The sequence below is a fragment of the Nematolebias whitei genome, chromosome 13 (genome assembly GCF_014905685.2).
Source record: "Nematolebias whitei isolate Nwh7 chromosome 13, NemWhi1, whole genome shotgun sequence".
Lineage (NCBI taxonomy): Eukaryota > Metazoa > Chordata > Actinopteri > Cyprinodontiformes > Rivulidae > Nematolebias > Nematolebias whitei.
The window spans coordinates 9,516,059-9,533,933 of record NC_056510.1 but is presented as its reverse complement, the minus strand read 5'-3'; positions in this window follow the sequence as shown (position 1 = coordinate 9,533,933).

Sequence of the window (17,875 nt, the reverse complement as noted above, 5' to 3'; positions counted from 1 at the left end):
GGAGTTTACAAAGTATTTACTGACACTTCTGTAAAATGCAGCTCAAGCGGGGATATGGGCTGCCAGGATTCATTTCGAGTATTCAGGCTTTTCTGGGAGGAACTTCTTTGTATCCATCAGCATACAGATCTGCTGTTAAAAACCCTCCATGCTGCTGTTTCTTTACATACCTTACCTAAATTAAATGGTTTAGAAGTCGATGTAAGTTTGGATATTGCAGGCTTGACTGGGAGACGTGTAGAAATAATCAGAGCTGTTCTGCAGACGTAGCAGGTAACAATTGCTGAGAAGAGCAAAAGTAGAACAAATATTCTTTATTACATGTAAAGTTGCACACTTATAACAACTCTGAATGGCCTCGCTCCTCCTTTTATAACAGAGTTGTTAAGTTTCCCCGCCCGCTCCAGGTCTCTGAGGTCAGACAGCTCCTGCTCTCTGTTCCAAGGACAACATCTAAACGCTGGGGTGACCGTGCCTTTTCTGTGGCCGCACCTCGACTATGGAATAAGCTTCTGCTTCATCTACTCAGATTACTGAACTTGGCTATTTTAAATCAAAGCTCAAGACTTTTTTATTCCAACAGGCGTTTAGTGCTTAAATATTGTGTTGACATTTCTGGTTTTCTGTTTTTGTTGTGTTTTTTTTTCTTTCTTGCTTGCTTTAAACTACTTTTAATTACTGTTTTGGTTAAGCACTTTGGTCGCTATCACTGTGGTTGTGTAAAGCGCTATAGAAATAAATAAATGAAATGAATGAAAAAAAAAAAAACTGTCATTTTCTGCCCATCGTGTTACATCTATAAGATGATCCCCCTTAAATATCATATACTAATACTACTTCTATACTGCTAAAAACTACTGAAAAACATTAAATATCTGGGGATGCCAAACCTTTTGAATCACAAAGCATTGGAAAGTCATTACTTTTGACTGTTTGATGACTTGAAGATAGAATCTCGCTGAGCTGTAACTGCTGAAGACAAGGTGGAAGCCCTAACTTTACAAAAAATGGTGATAAAATATGCAAATTGTTATTGTAGTAACACTATACTATACACTTGCATATGACACATAAATGCAACTTGAACTAGAGTCTGTGTTTGCAACCATCGAGCCATGTTACCACACACACTGAACGGACAGTTTTTGAAAACCTGTTGTCCAGCCTGTAAAAATGCATTCTTGGCTATACACATTATTTTCTTGTCCACATCGTACTCTGCACAACTCATTTTGTACACTCCTGGGCAGCAACCACGTTTAGGATTTAATCAGCTGAAGTGCACTTTAAAATCAAATGTTATTTTATTCAGGCAAACATGAACGTGTCCAAAATTCAAGCGCCAAGACTGCGTGCCTCTGCCACTCACACAAGGACATTGAGAACCACCATGGAAGATGCATCGTGTTTGTATTGACCACAGCATGACCCCGGTGAAAACTGAGACACGAGAGACCAAGCAGTATACAATGATAAGTGTTTATCTTACAAAGTGCAACAACTGGAACACAGGAGGGAGCTTTAGGAGAGGAAATATGGTGTTCAGTTCTACAAGAAGGATTAATAAGCATCATTATTAATCAATATTGTTTACATGTAGGACAGAAGGGACCAGGGAATTTCAGGATGGCGTAGCAGATCAAGAGATCGTGAGTGGCAGGACGGACTTCAAGGCTGGATGGTGAGGTGTTTAGACAGTACTTTTATCTTCGTAAGTTGTAGATGGTTGATCCAGAGCATGAACACAGGAAGACACAAAGGACTTGATGAGGCGAAGTCACGAGGACGTTCCACGGAGAGAGAAAATAGCTACAAGGGGCACAAGGAAAATAAAGGTTAGTACAATCGGACGTAAAACCAGATTGCACTAGGACCAGACAAAGTACCAAACTTGAACAATGTTCCAGCGTAGTCTAAGTGTGTATCCTAAAGCCTCCCTCAAGAATGGTGTTAGCTACCAGTAACTAGTCATATCTTACAGAGATATCACATTTAGTTTTACTTATACAAGAGAACTCCTTAATATATTTTTATGTAAAATGTTTTATGACTCAAACCATTTTAAGTGGTGCCATGTAGAAAAAAACAAACACATCATTTAGAGTAAAAACTACCTAACACACAAGAGGCTGGCAGCTAGAGAAATGAAATAATAGACGTATGTCAAATTTAAAAGTGGAATCAAAATGCGCTGCATGAATGTGTGGAAAAAAAAAAAAAAAAACTAAACTAAAAGATCTGAAGGATCAAAAAATCTAAACACGTAAATGAAAGACAAACAAACAGATGACAGACTGGAAAACTCAACCGGTAACTCGGGCGGGGACAACTGGCTGGGTAAACAGAGGAATCATCCAGAGACATAGGACTGTCTGCTCAGATGCTCACAAATAGCTTTAAGGACACATCTGAACACGGAAATAAAACAACAAAAGGAGTTAAATCTGAGAAAAATAAAATAAACCAAACAAAGACTGCCTTAGTAAATTAAGAAACAAAGAAATTAAACAAAAACTCAGAAGAACATTACAGACAAGGCACGTCCTTCATGAAATCTTGAAGTGAATGCACAATTATGGACATAATCACTCAAGAACAATGGGGTAGTTTGGTCATTTCAAAAGGATGTTCTGTCATATAATTATCAAGAATTAGTACTTTATTGGGCAGCATGTGGCGCAACTGGTATAGCTGTAGCTTCTCAGTGAGCAGGTCCCTGGTTCAAATCCTGGTCCGGAGGCCTTTCTGGGTGGAGTTTGCATGTTCTCTCTGTGCATGCTTAAGTTTTCTCCGGGTACTCCGATTTCCTCCCACAGACCAAAAAACTTGCATGTTAGGCTGATTGGTAACTAAATTGTCCCTAGGTGTGAGTGAGAGAGTGAATGGTTGTTTGTCTCGTATGTCTCTGTGTGGCTCTGATAGATCTGCAACCCGCCCAGGGTGTACCCCGCATCTCGCGCAGTGATTGCTGGACATGAGCACCAGTGACCACTGCGACCCTAAAAGGAAGAAGCAGGTAAAGATAATGGATGGATGGAAAATCAGAGTCTAAAACCGTCTCCAGATTTGTGGCAGGCTGCTCAAGACATGGCTCAAGAGAGCCAAAGTTCACAGAGGCATCAGCAGAGCTAGGTCTAAACACAATAACTGATTTTATATTTTATGGATTTTCTCATTTTTAGTTTCAAATACTGTTTAGCCTTGTTTTAGCTTTTAGCTACAGTTTTGCTAATTGTATCGTTTGTTGTCGTTATTTCAGCTGTAATCTACTGTTCGTTTTGTTATAGGCTACAGTTTTGCTATGCTAGCTTTCATGCTTTCTTTTATTTTGATCATTTTAAATCTAACAACTCACTCTCTGCTTATTTAAGCAATTCCAGTACTCGGCATTCACACTGCATTTGTTTAGTTTTACACACCAACCATGCAATTTAATTACATTTATTGAACATGTTGTGAGCTGTCGTGTCGTGCAGGTCGCATCTCGGACCCCAGGCCCACTTCCAGCTCAGGAGGCTTCCAGCTCGGACTCCCTCAGAAGTAGTAACTCACTCTATCTCAATAAATTAAGGAAACGTTAATTTAGTTTACAAATTAAATCAAGGCGGGAAAAGGTTAGTTACAGCGTTGACCTCCAAAACAATTTGATGCAAGATCTAGGACAGGAAGGGCTGGATGACATGTTGCCTTACAACTATACTGGGCCTAAGCTCCGCCTTCTTCCGGGAGTGCAGCCTATTAGGTGAATGAGGGGTGGACAGTGTGATCTCATTGGATCTTATGTGAGCTGAAGTGTCAGGAAAAATAACGGTGTGGAAAAGCGTCTCTGCGTGGTGTAGTGAGTCAATAAGGAAATGACAAATTAAAAAAAATCTATTCCTTGATGGGTACTGAATCCCTGGGAGACTATTTTTTAGAGTTGCTGGCCCTGTTTAAACTGGTCAGAGCTGGGTCATAATGTCATTACAATCCATCGCTGAGCAGCCCAAAGCCCAGGGTTAAAGTTTAGATAAATATATATTTATATCAAACATAAGAGCTTCTCTTGGGTTAATTCTCTGTGTGAAAGTTTTTTTTTTATTTTTTTTAACAACTCACAATTTATTACTTGACATTCTCCAAACTCTTCTGAATCACAAGGCACCACTTTTTTTTTCTTCTTCTCTGTTATACAGTTGGCAATTTAGAGGTTGACAATAAAATATAGGGATTATAGCTTTTTTTATCATTTGTTCTTAGCCATAAAACTAAAATAAAACCTATTATGTTTTCAGTGCAATCAGACAGTTTGACTGAATTAATTAGTTTCAAAGGACCAAAGTCAGAGAAGAACTGATTTTCTGATTGGACCAGCAACGTGCTTCTCTTCTGGGGTATCAGAGTTGATTAAATGTAATTTAAATTAATAAATTAAACCTTATGATGTGGTTGAAAAAAAGCCATGTGAGCTGGTTTAGGGTTTTTCTTTTTTAGGAAGAATTGTGGTTTTTGCACATAACTATTGTGCTTTAAGGGAAAGGACGACTCATTGCTATTTTCATGTGACCTAATAAATAAAAGCATTATTTTTCAGCAAATAAAGTACCCTAAATGCTGCACATCTGCAACAGTCCTGAATATTTATTTATTTATTTACATTTCTAGCCAGATATTCTTAACATATTTAAAAGTGCACTTTAGTAATACTGCTTCAGTCGATCTTAGGGGCTTTTAAGATATAATTGTATATTTCCCCCATTCATATCTTAAAAAAAAAATAAATACATGTGCATGTTTTGCTTCATTATCTCCCATTTAATACAGAGCACCATTATTTCCACTGACGACAAAGGAGGCGGAACAACAATTAACTTTGTCACATTTTCTTCAGTTCCACACATTTTATTAACACTTTGCCTTGCAACAAAAATCAAGTATGTATTTATGATGCAGGTTAATTTTATGTAAACAAAATGTATAACTAAGCAGTTAAAAATATATATTTTTAAGTTTTTCTAACTGAGAGTAAACGCACAACAAATTGCATGATGTCTTTTTTGAAACATTAGGGAACAATATTCAGATATGTCATTTTGGATTAAATATTTAACTTTTCAGAGAAATTTTCTCGTGATGTTACCATATGGCATGAGAACGCATACTTGTGTAATGTGGTTTACATAGTTTGATGGAAACAGTTAAAATGTTTATCATGATAAAATTTTAATTAAACTTCTGGCATCAAAGCCAGCGAGTGTTATGCATTTCTACTTTGTAAAATAAATTATGAAGCTTTGATTATATCAAGTATACAGTAAAAAATACTTGAAAACTGAAGCTTTTGAAGTAAGCAGAATGAGAAATACCAAAGTTCATGCTCATTAATCCAGGTATAAATCCAACAATGTTCAGTCAGGTCATCTGGATGGTTTATTTTGTTGCTGAGATGTTTCATCCTTCATCCGAAGGACAGAAGAAGAAATGTTCCTTTGCAAGTAAAACATCCTAAAACCAATACAATCGTTAATTTAAATGGACTCTATGAAGGCTTGCATTTCTATTTCGGCAGACTTCTAGGTGGGCATGGTCAAGTGCAATGAATCAAACGTCAAATTCAAGAGTCGCACTGTGTCGGGCCAGATGGACGGTTAATGAAACATTCACAGACAGGCTGTTCCATACAGAGAGGGAGCAAACGGTGGACAGACAGACATAATAAACAAACTAATACCTGATGTCTTGAAATGTGAATGAGAATGTCCTCTGATCCCTCATCGGCTCTCAGAACCAGGTCTAGGAGAGCTGCATCTTGCATTTCAGAACCTCAGGGCGGACACAGTTTATTATTCCAAACGGGGCTCTGACGCAGGTGATATGACTTTATAATGAAACTCCAGTAAGTGTGAAGTGATGAAAACGAAACAAATAAAACGCGCGACTGTCATGGTTGACCAAATCACAGATTTTAATTCATGATAGAAAACTGCTTCAGAGGAACGTTCCACTGCAACTGATAATATCCCCTGTTGTCACGAACGGTGGTAAATAAAGTAATTATCTTTGTCTCCGAGTGAATTCAAGCACGTCTGTTAGCAAAATATCTTGTAAACCACTAAATGTATTTTTATTTAAACTTGTAATTTATATATTCAGTTGTAGATACTTTATACATTGATTCCATTCTGTCAAGTCCAGAATTTAATTCAAAATCTTACTCTAACCTACAAAGTTATCAACAACTTAGCTCCATCTTATATTACAGGTCTTATTGTTCCATATTTTCCCAACAGAGCACTTTGCTCTCAGATTGAGAGGTTTAATTGTGGTTCCTAGAGTTTCCAAAAACAGAATGGGAGGTAAAGCTTTCAGTTGTCAGGCTTCTCTCTTGTGGAACCAACTTCCAGTTTCTGTCCATGAGGCTGACACCTTGTCCAGTTTGAAGACTGGGCTTAAGACTTTCCTTTTGATAAATCCTATAGTTAAGGTTGGCTTGTTTTCTTGAGCTGTCCCTTAGTTATGCTGCTATAGGCTTAGACTGCTAAAGGACAACTTGAACTAATTTCCCCAAATGAATACAAATGAATAGTTTGTATTTGTAATTATTTCTATTTTAACATGTTGTATGTCTTTTCTTTCCTCCTATAGAGGCGGCTGCTCACTTCCATTCGGTACTGGTCATTTTATACTGGCCATTCTGGAGCGGCCAGTCTGTGTCTGTTTCTCCTTCCTGTCCTCTCAAACCCAACCAGTCGAAGCAGATTCCCACTCATCCTGAGTCGGGTTCTGTTGGAGTTTTCTTCCTGTTAAAAGGGAGTTTTTCCTTTCCACTGTTGCCTTTGTGCTTGCTCAAAGGGAGACTGCAACAAAATGAAGACTCAACCCAATCTGCTGGCTTCCTTAGATAAATGACTTTACTAATTGATTATTTTTATGTATGTGAATGTTTCTGTTCAGGGCCCTGAGATGACTTCTGTTGTGACTTGGCACTATATAAATAAACTGAATTGAAATTAACTACATAGTCATAACAATTAAAAATGCCCACCGCAGCTAATATATTTTAGCAAACCCAAATTGGCAAAACTCATCCAATTTTTGAAAGGCTGAGCTAAACGTTGGCGTGTAAACAGTTGAGAGTCATCCCTGACACATCTTGTGCTCTGACAGATTGCATGAAATCTTTCTGGACTTACGTGTGCGAGCAGAAAGTGGTAAACATTCCTTCATGGAATACAAACTTTTAATAGATTTTCTGATTTTAGGACTTGTTAAACAAAGAGGAGGAAAATGATGTGTCTGTGTGGACCCTTTTGACTCTTGTGGGTGACAGCTATCTTGAGTTTGTTTGTGTGGAGTAGTAGATTGCAGCTTGAACGGCTGCTACGCTGATTATTTTCACACCTTGTCTCTTTTCTAAGAGATCATTTTTAACCTTGTCATTTGTTTCTCAATGTTTAACGAGAATATAATTACATTTTCGTGGCATAAAATAATAAAGAATACACCAGGAGCAAGGGCTGCCAATAAACTGGGAAGTTTCTCATTATAAAACAGAACTTATTATTACCAATACATAAATAAATTACAATATGGTGAGGAAAAACAAATATGACCCAAAAAAAAAAAAGATATTTTGGGTTCAATATCCATCTTTTATTTTGCTGAAAGTTCTCTGTGTTCAGAGACACCGACTTGAATTGATGTTTTAATTTGCTTCATTGGTCTTTAAACTAATATATATGATTCATTTGATAAATGACTCCGACGGAATGACTCTGTATTCTCAGACATTATGTCTAAAAAGAAAAACGACGTAATTTGCCCCGATTTCCTTAGGTGAGTACAAAACACAGTTTGGCAAGTGGAAAAAAACAAAAAAAAAAAAAAAAAAATATATATATATATATATATATATATATATATATAATCAGAAATCAGTTTGCTGATATTTGTGGCTTATGCCCCTATAAATGAAACTGGTTCAGGAAAAGGAGGGGAAAAAATGGCAGCCCTAAAATCTTTCTGGAACCATATGCACAAGTTAAATCCTCGACAAACAAACACGTAAACTAAAATATTTGTCAAAAAGTTGACAGAACCTGAGAGATGACTCATCTGTGGATTATTGCATCTACTGCATGTCAAGAATGACCTGTGGTTCAAACTCTCATGCTGTTGTTTTTGTCTAGCCCATAATAAAACATGATTCCTGAGATCATAACCTCCACCATGAAGAGCAGTTGACCAGTGATGGTTTGGTTCTGTTTAGCTGCAGGCAAATATAGTAATCTTGAACCAACATGAGTATCACTGTGTTTCAGTGTTGCGCTCTGTCATCTTGAACTTGTTTGGTATGTTCCATCTTTGTCCTGCAGCGAAACAGATAACTCCGAGCACACCTCAAGGCTTAAAAAAAAACTACTTGGCGAGAAGAAAACAATGTAAAGCAATGACCGACTCTGCAAATGTCTGCAAAATGCAACATGATTGTTTGTCTGAACAAGAAGGGGGAAACAATGGGGCACATTAACAAAGTCCATGCTCAATAATTCAGGTATATAATCCAACATTTTTCAGTCAGGTCATCTGGACAGTTTTTTTTTTTTTTTTTTTTTTTGGTGCTGAAACGTTTCGCCTTCAATCCAGAAGGCTTCATCAGTCAAGGAAACACACAACACAAGACTGATTCTTCCCCCAACAGCTTACTCCAAAGTGGAACAAACCAGTTATGTTGGTGCTAAGATGGTTTCAGTTTTGTGTTGTGTGTTTCCTTGCCTGATCCTTCCGGAACGAAGGCAAAATGTTTCAGCACAAAAAAAAAAAAAAAAAAAAGAAACTGTCCAGATGACCTGACAGAAAAAAATTGGATTGTATACCTGTATTATTGAGCATGGACTTTGTTGTTTTCAACCAGTTTGACACGACTGTCAACAAGGAAGAGGGCCAGCAATGGAGGATGGGGCGTGACAAAGAGACCATCTTAGCACCAACATAACTGGTTTGTTCCACTTTGGAGTAAGCTGTTGGGGGAAGAATCAGTTTTGTGTTGTGTGTTTCCTTGACTGATGAAGCCTTCCGGATCGAAGGCAAAACGTTTCAACACAAAAAAAAAAAAAAAAAAAAAAAAAAAAAGAAACTATCCAGATGACCTGATTGAAAAATATTGGAATGGGGCACAGTAGATGAAATCTGGATCCCGGACCTATTAGACCTATTGGAGGGGAGTGGTGGCGCAGAGGTTAGAGAGGTGGGCTTGTGATCCGAAGATCGCCGGTTCACGCCCCGGCCCCGACAACATCAAAATTGTGGGTGGGGTAGGTGAAACACACACACTTGCCCCCACCCTCATTCGCCCCACTCTGGGCCCATGAGCAAGGCCCTTAACCCCCACCATGTGCTCCCTAAAACAGGTCTCTCTTGAAAATGAGTTCTCGTGGCTCAATGAGACTAACCTGGATAAATAAAGGCTAAATGAAAAAAAAAATAAAAATTAGACCTTCATGTTTAAGTGGTCTTTTCATCTCTTCAGTTTTTATTTCTCGGTTTATACTCCACTTTGAAGACAAAAGTAATGTACTACTTGTCTTGGCCTTCCTTCCAGAGTTTTGAGTTAGATTGGGTGAAGAGGCCGAAGGTGAAGGTTAACTTCCTGAAACGTTTGCTTTAAATTGTGCCCTGAGATGACAACTGTTGTGACTTGGTGCTATATGAATAAATTGAATTGAACTGTTTTTAAATAACAAACTTTTTTTTTTTAATTTAAATATAAATTGCAATTTTTTTCATGTTGTTACCTTTGCAACAGAATTCTGAATGCTGTGAATGTTGTCTTTTGATATTGAATAAAGTGGTGTTTTTTATCAATAAAAGAAGATTTGTCAGCTTTCTTACATTTGCTTGTACTGTATCCCATTTTAATGTACGACGCTACAAGTAATTAAATTATATTTTTGACCTTCTATACTTTAAAACACATAGGAAAACAAAACAATTAGGAAGTAACTGGATACTGTTTATTCCAAGTGTTATTTTTCCATAAAAAAAAATAATATGATGTCATATTTAGCTCAGTTTACGATATATAATGCCAACATAAATCTGATCTTAACAGTAGCTCCTCACAAGTCCCCACCAAAATTACTTGACCAATGTAGCTGCTCATCTGAAGACACGGTGAAATTGCACAGTGTCTCTCTTAGATCCACTGTCTCAATGGAATATTTAAAACAAATGGAGTTAATTAGCAAATCATATTAAACAAACTGCAAATGTATTGTTTAATAAAACTTTTTTTTTAACTCTAACAGAAAACAATTTCTGCAGTCTCACCTTTTCTGCAAGTTTTGTATTCATACACCATTTAAATGACTCTGCCTCAAATTTTTTGCACACAGCACATCTTCAGAACAGCTGGAACTGAGTTAGATTCAGCACCACAAGGGGTAGAGTAATGCATATTGCTCCAGGCAAGCCACAGGTTTCTTGACAGTTATGAGGCTCTAATAGCCCATGTGCAGCATAGGAGGATGTTGACAATTCTAGAGGAAGAGACGGAAAGGGGCAGGGTAGGCTGAACACTGAGACAGGGGCAGAATAATGAGGGGGGAGACAGCAGGAGAGTCCATGATGGTGGCCTGCGCAAGACACTTTGAGGTAGTCAAATTTCTACTAAGTGGTTGGCGTAAACTTTTATTATCCCTCTTTGCAGATAGCTCTTGGTATCATGATAATAATTTCTCGACTAAATGCTGTGCATAATGTTATGGTTCACAGTTGGATGGAGAAAGTTGAGTAATTTATCTGTCAATACCCAGAACGTTCCTTAATACTCCAAATACATGAATTTCATGTTTATTGCAGACACACTTTTTTCTTTTTTAACATTCAATATGTAATGTTAATAAATACGAGAGAAAAACACTCTTGAGTTATATTTTAAAGTTCCTTATTTATATTTCAACATGTTTAAAAACGTAAATATTCACATTAGACAATATTCATGTTCAATAATCCATACAAAAAAAAAAAAATCCCTAAAATTTCAGTAAGGTCATCTGGATGGTTTCTTTTTTTGTTGTTGTTGAGACATTTTGTCCTTCATCCAAAGGACTTCATCAGTCCAGGAGCCACAACAAAATTGGTCCCACAAGAAGCACACTCACATTGTGGACCAACCAGTTTGCTGCAATAACATGGTTTCTGGAGCCTGCCCTCTCCCCCATCAACTCCTCTGAGGCAGCCATAGCCAAAGCGGTTCAAACATCAGATTTCAGTAATCCAGGTAGAAAATCCAGCAGTCAGTTCATCTGGACAATTTATTTTTTGTTGATATGTTTTATCCTTCATCCAAAGGACTTCATCAGACCACAGAGCCACAACAAACTGAGTCTCACAAGCAGAACACTCAGACAGTAGACCAACCAGTTTGCTGGTGATAAAATGATTTGAACCACTTGGCATGAACGTTGATGAACTTGGACTGATGAAGTCCTTTGGATGAAGGACAAAACGTCTCAACAAAAAGGAAACCGTCCAGATGACCTGACTGAACATTGTTGGATATTAGACGATGCTTATATGTTAATAGTTCAGAAAAAAAAGCCATTTTAGAATAAATTCAAATTATATTCAGGCCAATTTAATCCAAGGTTTAAATCTATTTGCATACAGTCATTTCAATCTAATTATAACGGCACAACCAGATTGAATAGATTCCACAATGCTAATTAGTCAAGTGGTGTTTATCTTAGGAAACTAGCTGATTGAATGTTCTTTTTGGTAAAATCTGAAAAATCCAATTCAAGCATGGATGAGAAGGTTTTTGGATAAACTTTTTGCTGTTGGAATCTTTCAGTTTTAGACTTTAAATTTTATATTCAAAGCCAAAACCAGGGTTAAAGATGTTTTCCCCTTACCAGAGTTCTTCAAACAAAATGGGACAACTAAGAAAATATAATAAGCTTAAAGTTCACAAAAAGTACGTGTCTAAAACTCTGAACTGAGAGTGAGCAAGTGCACCTCCCCCCACTGAGAGCAGCTAATTAGAATTTTGGAAGGGCTCTGTAATGTTTAAGACCCCACCACTAAGATCAGAAGCCCCATGCTGTCCTCGGATCAGATCCTGCTACTTTCTTCTCTCCCTGCATACTCATACTCTGCTTTTTCTGGCTGTGCCCTACAACTGAGACATGACTTTAGAGAGATGGATGAACAAGCATCCTGTATGAAAGATGTAGATGTGGAGTCATTGTATGTCTTGATAAAAACTAACTAGCATTAAGAGTAATTTGGTTTTCTTACACATAATGTATTGAAGCACTCTTATTAGTGTTTTGCCCATTATTGTTTTTTTTGTTTTTTTTATCACAAATTTTGGTTCCCATCTCTTTTTGCAGGTTGGCAAAATATGCATCAAAATGTACAATTTTTGTAGGTTGTTGCATGCTGCAAACAAGAAAAACAGCAAGAGAGTTTTTTTTTTGTTTGTTTGTTAGTCGCCCCCCCATCCCCCCCATAAATAACCATACAACTGAACAAATGCCAGTAATGTCCAAGCATTGCAAAATATTCATAAACGTCAAAAACTGCTTATGCTGATGAAGCTAATATCCACATTTTTGATTAAAGAAAGAAGTTCCTGTGTACAACTCCTCGTGCATTTCCTGCTACATGTCTGTATTTGTCAGTAGCGACACCTGTCATTTTGCAGCACGTCTGAAATGTCGAATTAACAGCAGCTCGGTTTGATTGACATCACAATTTGCTCGAGCCATGAGTCAGAACACGGTATACTCTTGCCTTTACTGTTTCCTTCAAATCCCCCTAGAGTGCAGAGTCAGCTCATACAAACTTCCATTGTAGCTCAGCTTAGAACTTTCTCTAAAAACTGAAAATAAAGTTGTTTTTTACATGCAATATATCTCATACATAAAATCAAATAGACAAATGAAACGTACAAGTTAAAAACGTACCATGCTTTTTAAAATAAAGGACTATTTTTCAGTAGTCCCTCGCTAATTTGCGGTTAAACTTTTGCGGACTCGCTCTTTCGCGGTTTTTCAAAGTAACAATGCACACGAGAAAAAAAATGTACACGAAACACAATTGTAAACGTTAAAATTACTCAAATTGGGACTGGATACTGTACAGTAAAAAGTGAACAAAAAAAAGCCTGTACATGCGACGCCATTTTGTAGTTTTCTTTCAATAAGCCTATACTGTATCGCCACTCAAAATGACTATATTTCTCAGAAGCCAACAGTGCTCCACCCAGAAGCCCTGTTGCCTTCTGCTGAAATACAGGGAAAGTTTTGATCCAATCCAAAAAGTTCAGTCCTTATTCATATAGTGACTTTGGCGACCAGCGGATGCAGATAGTCACATGGAACCAACCGGGAACTGGACCAGAACTGGACATCCAGACTCATCCATGAATCTTGAGTGCGGCCCGCCAGCCCATGAGGCCTTCTGAGTGGGAAAGGCGCTACCGGAGGTTAGGCATTTTCTCCAGAGCACACCAAGATTTTTTTTCATCTGGATTTGGACTCGGTCAGGACCATAGTGGTCATCTCAAGGTCCAGCTCCCTCCAAAAGTGTTTTTGTGCTCAAGGACTGCAGAGAGCCGAACCAGAACCATCAGGGTAGGTCTGCCAGATCATTACCGAGCCGCTGTTCCTGCAGAACTGGTGAGTAAAATTTTGCAGCACTGTACAGTGCATATACGTATGTTGTTAAAATTACGTAGGTTTAGGAGTTTAGAACATTGCAAGAATGTGGGAAAGCCTTAAAAACATAAAGATACTAAAATAAATATAATGTCCCAACTTCGCAGATTTGTACTTCCAGAACGTAACCCCTGTGATAAACGAAGGACTATAGACAAAGAAAACTTACATGTACGATGACCAGATGCCTTTGCTTTCTAAAGTAAAGGACTATTTTTTTTCAGTACAACTTTTAGTTTTTACAGTTTGCTTGAGGGAATATTTCTACTCCACCTTACTCTCTTTTGGAAGGAGCGAACAATTCCCCAAAGACCCATCTCTGCCCGATGCCCTCAACAAGTTCTATGCACGCTTTGAAGACCCGAACAGACCACCCAGCACCAGACTCACCTCACTACCTTATGAAGAGCATCTCAGCGTGACCTCAGCCAAAGTAAGGAGTACTCTCAGGAGAATTAATTTGCACAAGGCAACCGGCCCAGACAACATCCCTGGAAAAGTGTTGAAAGAATGTGCCAATCAGCTCTGCGAGGTGCTGGCAGACATCTTTAACACCTCACTTACCCTGGAGACAGTTCCCACCTGCCTGAAGACTGCCACCATCATCACAGTCCCAAAAAGCTCTACAGTGACTGGTCTGAATGACTATGGCCAGTGGCCCTCACCCCGATAGTTGCTAAATGCTTCGAAAAACTGGTCATGACTCGCATCAAAACAACCATCAACATCAACGAGGACCCTCATCAGTATTCATACCGTGAGAACCGATCAACAGAGGATGCCATCTCCTCTGTGGTCCACACTGCACTGAACCACCTGGAGCAGAAAAACTCTTACGTCCGTATGCTCTTTGTGGACTTCACATCTGCTTTCAACACCATGATCCCCCAAACCCTGATGGACAAACTATTCACACTAGGATTAAGCCCCTCCATTTGCAACAGGGTACTAGACTTCTTAACAATCAGACAACAGTCAGTGAGGATCCACAACTTCTCCTCCTCCACCATAACCCTCAGAACTGGCTCTCCTCAGGGATGTGTGTTGAGCTCCCTCTTGTTGACTCTGCTCACGTACTATTGTGCAGCTACCCATCCAGGCTGTCACATTGTAAAGTTTAAATGGTAAATGGACTGTACTTATATAGCACCTTTCTATCTTATTTCAAGATACTCAAAGCGTTATACACTACAATCTGTAACTCATTTACACATTCATACAGCACTCTACTAGATCTCTACAAAGCTAATTGAACAAATCATTCTAAAGAGACTAATCAGAGCTTTATCACATTCAAACACCGATGGGACACACATTGGAGGCTATGAGGGGTTCCGTGTCTTGCCCAAGGACACTTCGGCATGTGACTGCTGGTGGATTCGAACCCCCAACTCTTGCATTGGAGGACAACTGCTCTAACCACTCAGCCACAGCCGCCACAGTTTACAGATGATACAACGATGGTGGGATGCATCACAAACAACGATGAGTCCACCTACAGGCAAGAGGTGGAACACCTGGAGAGCTGGTGCAAAGAGAATAACCTTCACATCAATGTGAAGAAGACAAATGAGATGATTGTGGACTTCAGAAGGAACAAACACATCTACACCCCCCTAAACATAAAAGGATCTGCGGTGGAAGTGGTCTCCAGCTACAAGTACTTGGGTGTACACATGAATGACAACCTCAGCTGGAGCAACAACACCACCAGCCTGATCAAGAAAGCTCATCAGAGACTCTACTTCCTCAGGCGGCTGAGACAAGCTGGTCTGGAAAGCTCAGTCCTCACCTCCTTCTACAGGTGTGCAGTGGAGAGCATCCTGTGCTCCAGCATCAACGTGTGGCATGGAGACTGCACAGCTGCAGAAAGAAAAGTTTTGCAGAGAGTGGTGAAGGCTGCACAGAAGACTGTTGGAGTTAGTCTCCCAACCATCACAGACATCTACACCTCCAGATGCAGGAAGAGGGCCACCTGAATCATGAAGGACCCCACTCACCCAGCACACACACGTTTTGCTCCGCTCCCCTCAGGAAGGAGATTGAGGAGCATTAAGTGTAGAATCACTAGACTGAGGAACAGCTTCTACCCTGAGGCTGTTAGACTCATGAATCTCTAACCAGAATAATCACTGTGAAAAAAATCACATCATGCTGCTGCTGATCTCTTTCATTTTACTGCTGATCTGTTTCAATGTTGATGTGTTCGTGCGTGCTCATCTGCTTACACAGACTCATGTTCATGTTTGTGCTGATGTTCAACGTAATGTTTTTATTCTGTTAGTGCTTAGTGTATATTTAGTTGATGCTTTTCTTAGTTCATATGTTACCATTGCTTTTCTTTTACATTTTATTGTTGGGTGTAACTGGGACCCTGTGTACATAATATTGCTCCACCACATGTACCACATGAGGTGCGAATGACAATAATCGCTGACTCGCTGCTTGTTGTTTTAAAATAAAGAGCCATGGAGTGAGAGATACAGGTGAGCAGTTACCGTGGTTACCCCATTAAGCCAATGGCAGCGACTTGACAGTTTCTTTTGATTATGGATCTCTTTAGACTTTTATAGTTTAGATATGCAAAAATGTACATTTTATCATTTTATATTATTACAAAAGTAAATCACAGATTTGTGTCGCACTTTGGAGAAGAAATGTAAAAAAAGAAACAAAATAAGTCACAATTTTAGGGCTGTAGCTGTGTTGGCACCATTTAGCATTTCTTCAATATATATATATATATATTTGCCGTTGAAGTTTAACGTCACCTATTATGAAATCTTTTTTTCCAAATGACAGGCTATGCGCTAAGGTAAAATCTATTATTGTCACCCTCTTAAGTCCTAATGTATGCTAGCATAAAAGTGAAAAGGTCCTGTGAAAGGACCAAGTGACACCAAGGCCTTCTACTGTATGTTACCTTTTGGAACAATGGGTGCAATAATGAATTCATCCCAGACTCCATTTTATATCCATTAACAGAGTCCTTCCGTCGCCTGAGACTCCATATCAATTTATTGGATTGTTTAATGTAATCATGCATAATGCAGGAGGATTAATTGGAAATGGCTGCACCAAGAAGGAACATTAATGGCTACTAAGAATCAAAAGAGGATTTGTTAAATGGTCCTTCAGTCTTGAGGTACCAGTAAATTAGTTCAATGGTGGATAAGAGAGACATTTTGATAGGTACAGTACCTACTGGAAGATTAACCCCTGAGTACCGAGCCTCACTGGGGACTGTTAGTGTTAACGTGTGTTTCCTTTTTGTCACTTAGAGCTGAGTAGATATCAAGCTGTTATAGAAAGATGATAAACACTACAACTATAATAAAATCATCTTCAGCTCCTTAGGATGTTAATAGCATCAACTACAGAGCACTGGAGGTTAGACGTTTAAATAAAAATGATGACTTTAGTTTGATTTAATTGAAACTGCAGGGTGTAGTTTGAAAGAGGAGACAGTATTAAAAGCTGAAACAATAAAACTTTAATTTCTCTTAAAGTCAAAACTTTTAAGTTGAGTAAAAAGTAAAAGTCAAAGTTTTACTTTTTTTATTTTGCCCATCAGGGAGAATACCTGCAGCAGATGCCAGAGTGTATACAGTCTTATACATTCCCAAATGTATTAATATTTTACAGTGAACATACAAAATCAGATTGACTAGAACTAAACAGCATCTGGCTCAATAAAAACACGATCTAGCGTGTTCCAAAGTCACATAAAGTTTTAATATCCACATCTTTACAACCCCCCGCTCCATCATCATTTTAGTGGAAGGACTGGTTATCATTTATTTTAAACACAACATAGTTTAAATCAGGGCTAGTCAACTAACCTGCTCAAGGAGCCACAGTTACAGAAAGCCAAGAGCTCAGGTACCAGACATCCAGCATTTATTTTTATTAAGTAAGTTTGTTTTATGAGTTAAAATCTAGTTTTATTTACAAAAATGAATCCATTGATGGGCCGAATTGAGCACACCCATGGGCCTGATTTGGCTCCGAGGCCACCAGTTGATAAGGTCTGGTTTAGACTTTTGTTGAAGTTTTCTTTTAATTTTCTGTTTTAAAGAATTTCTAATCAGCATTGGCATTTAGTATGCAAGACTGTTCCACAGTGGGGTGATAAACCAACAAAACCTGTTGAGAATAAAGTATATATATAT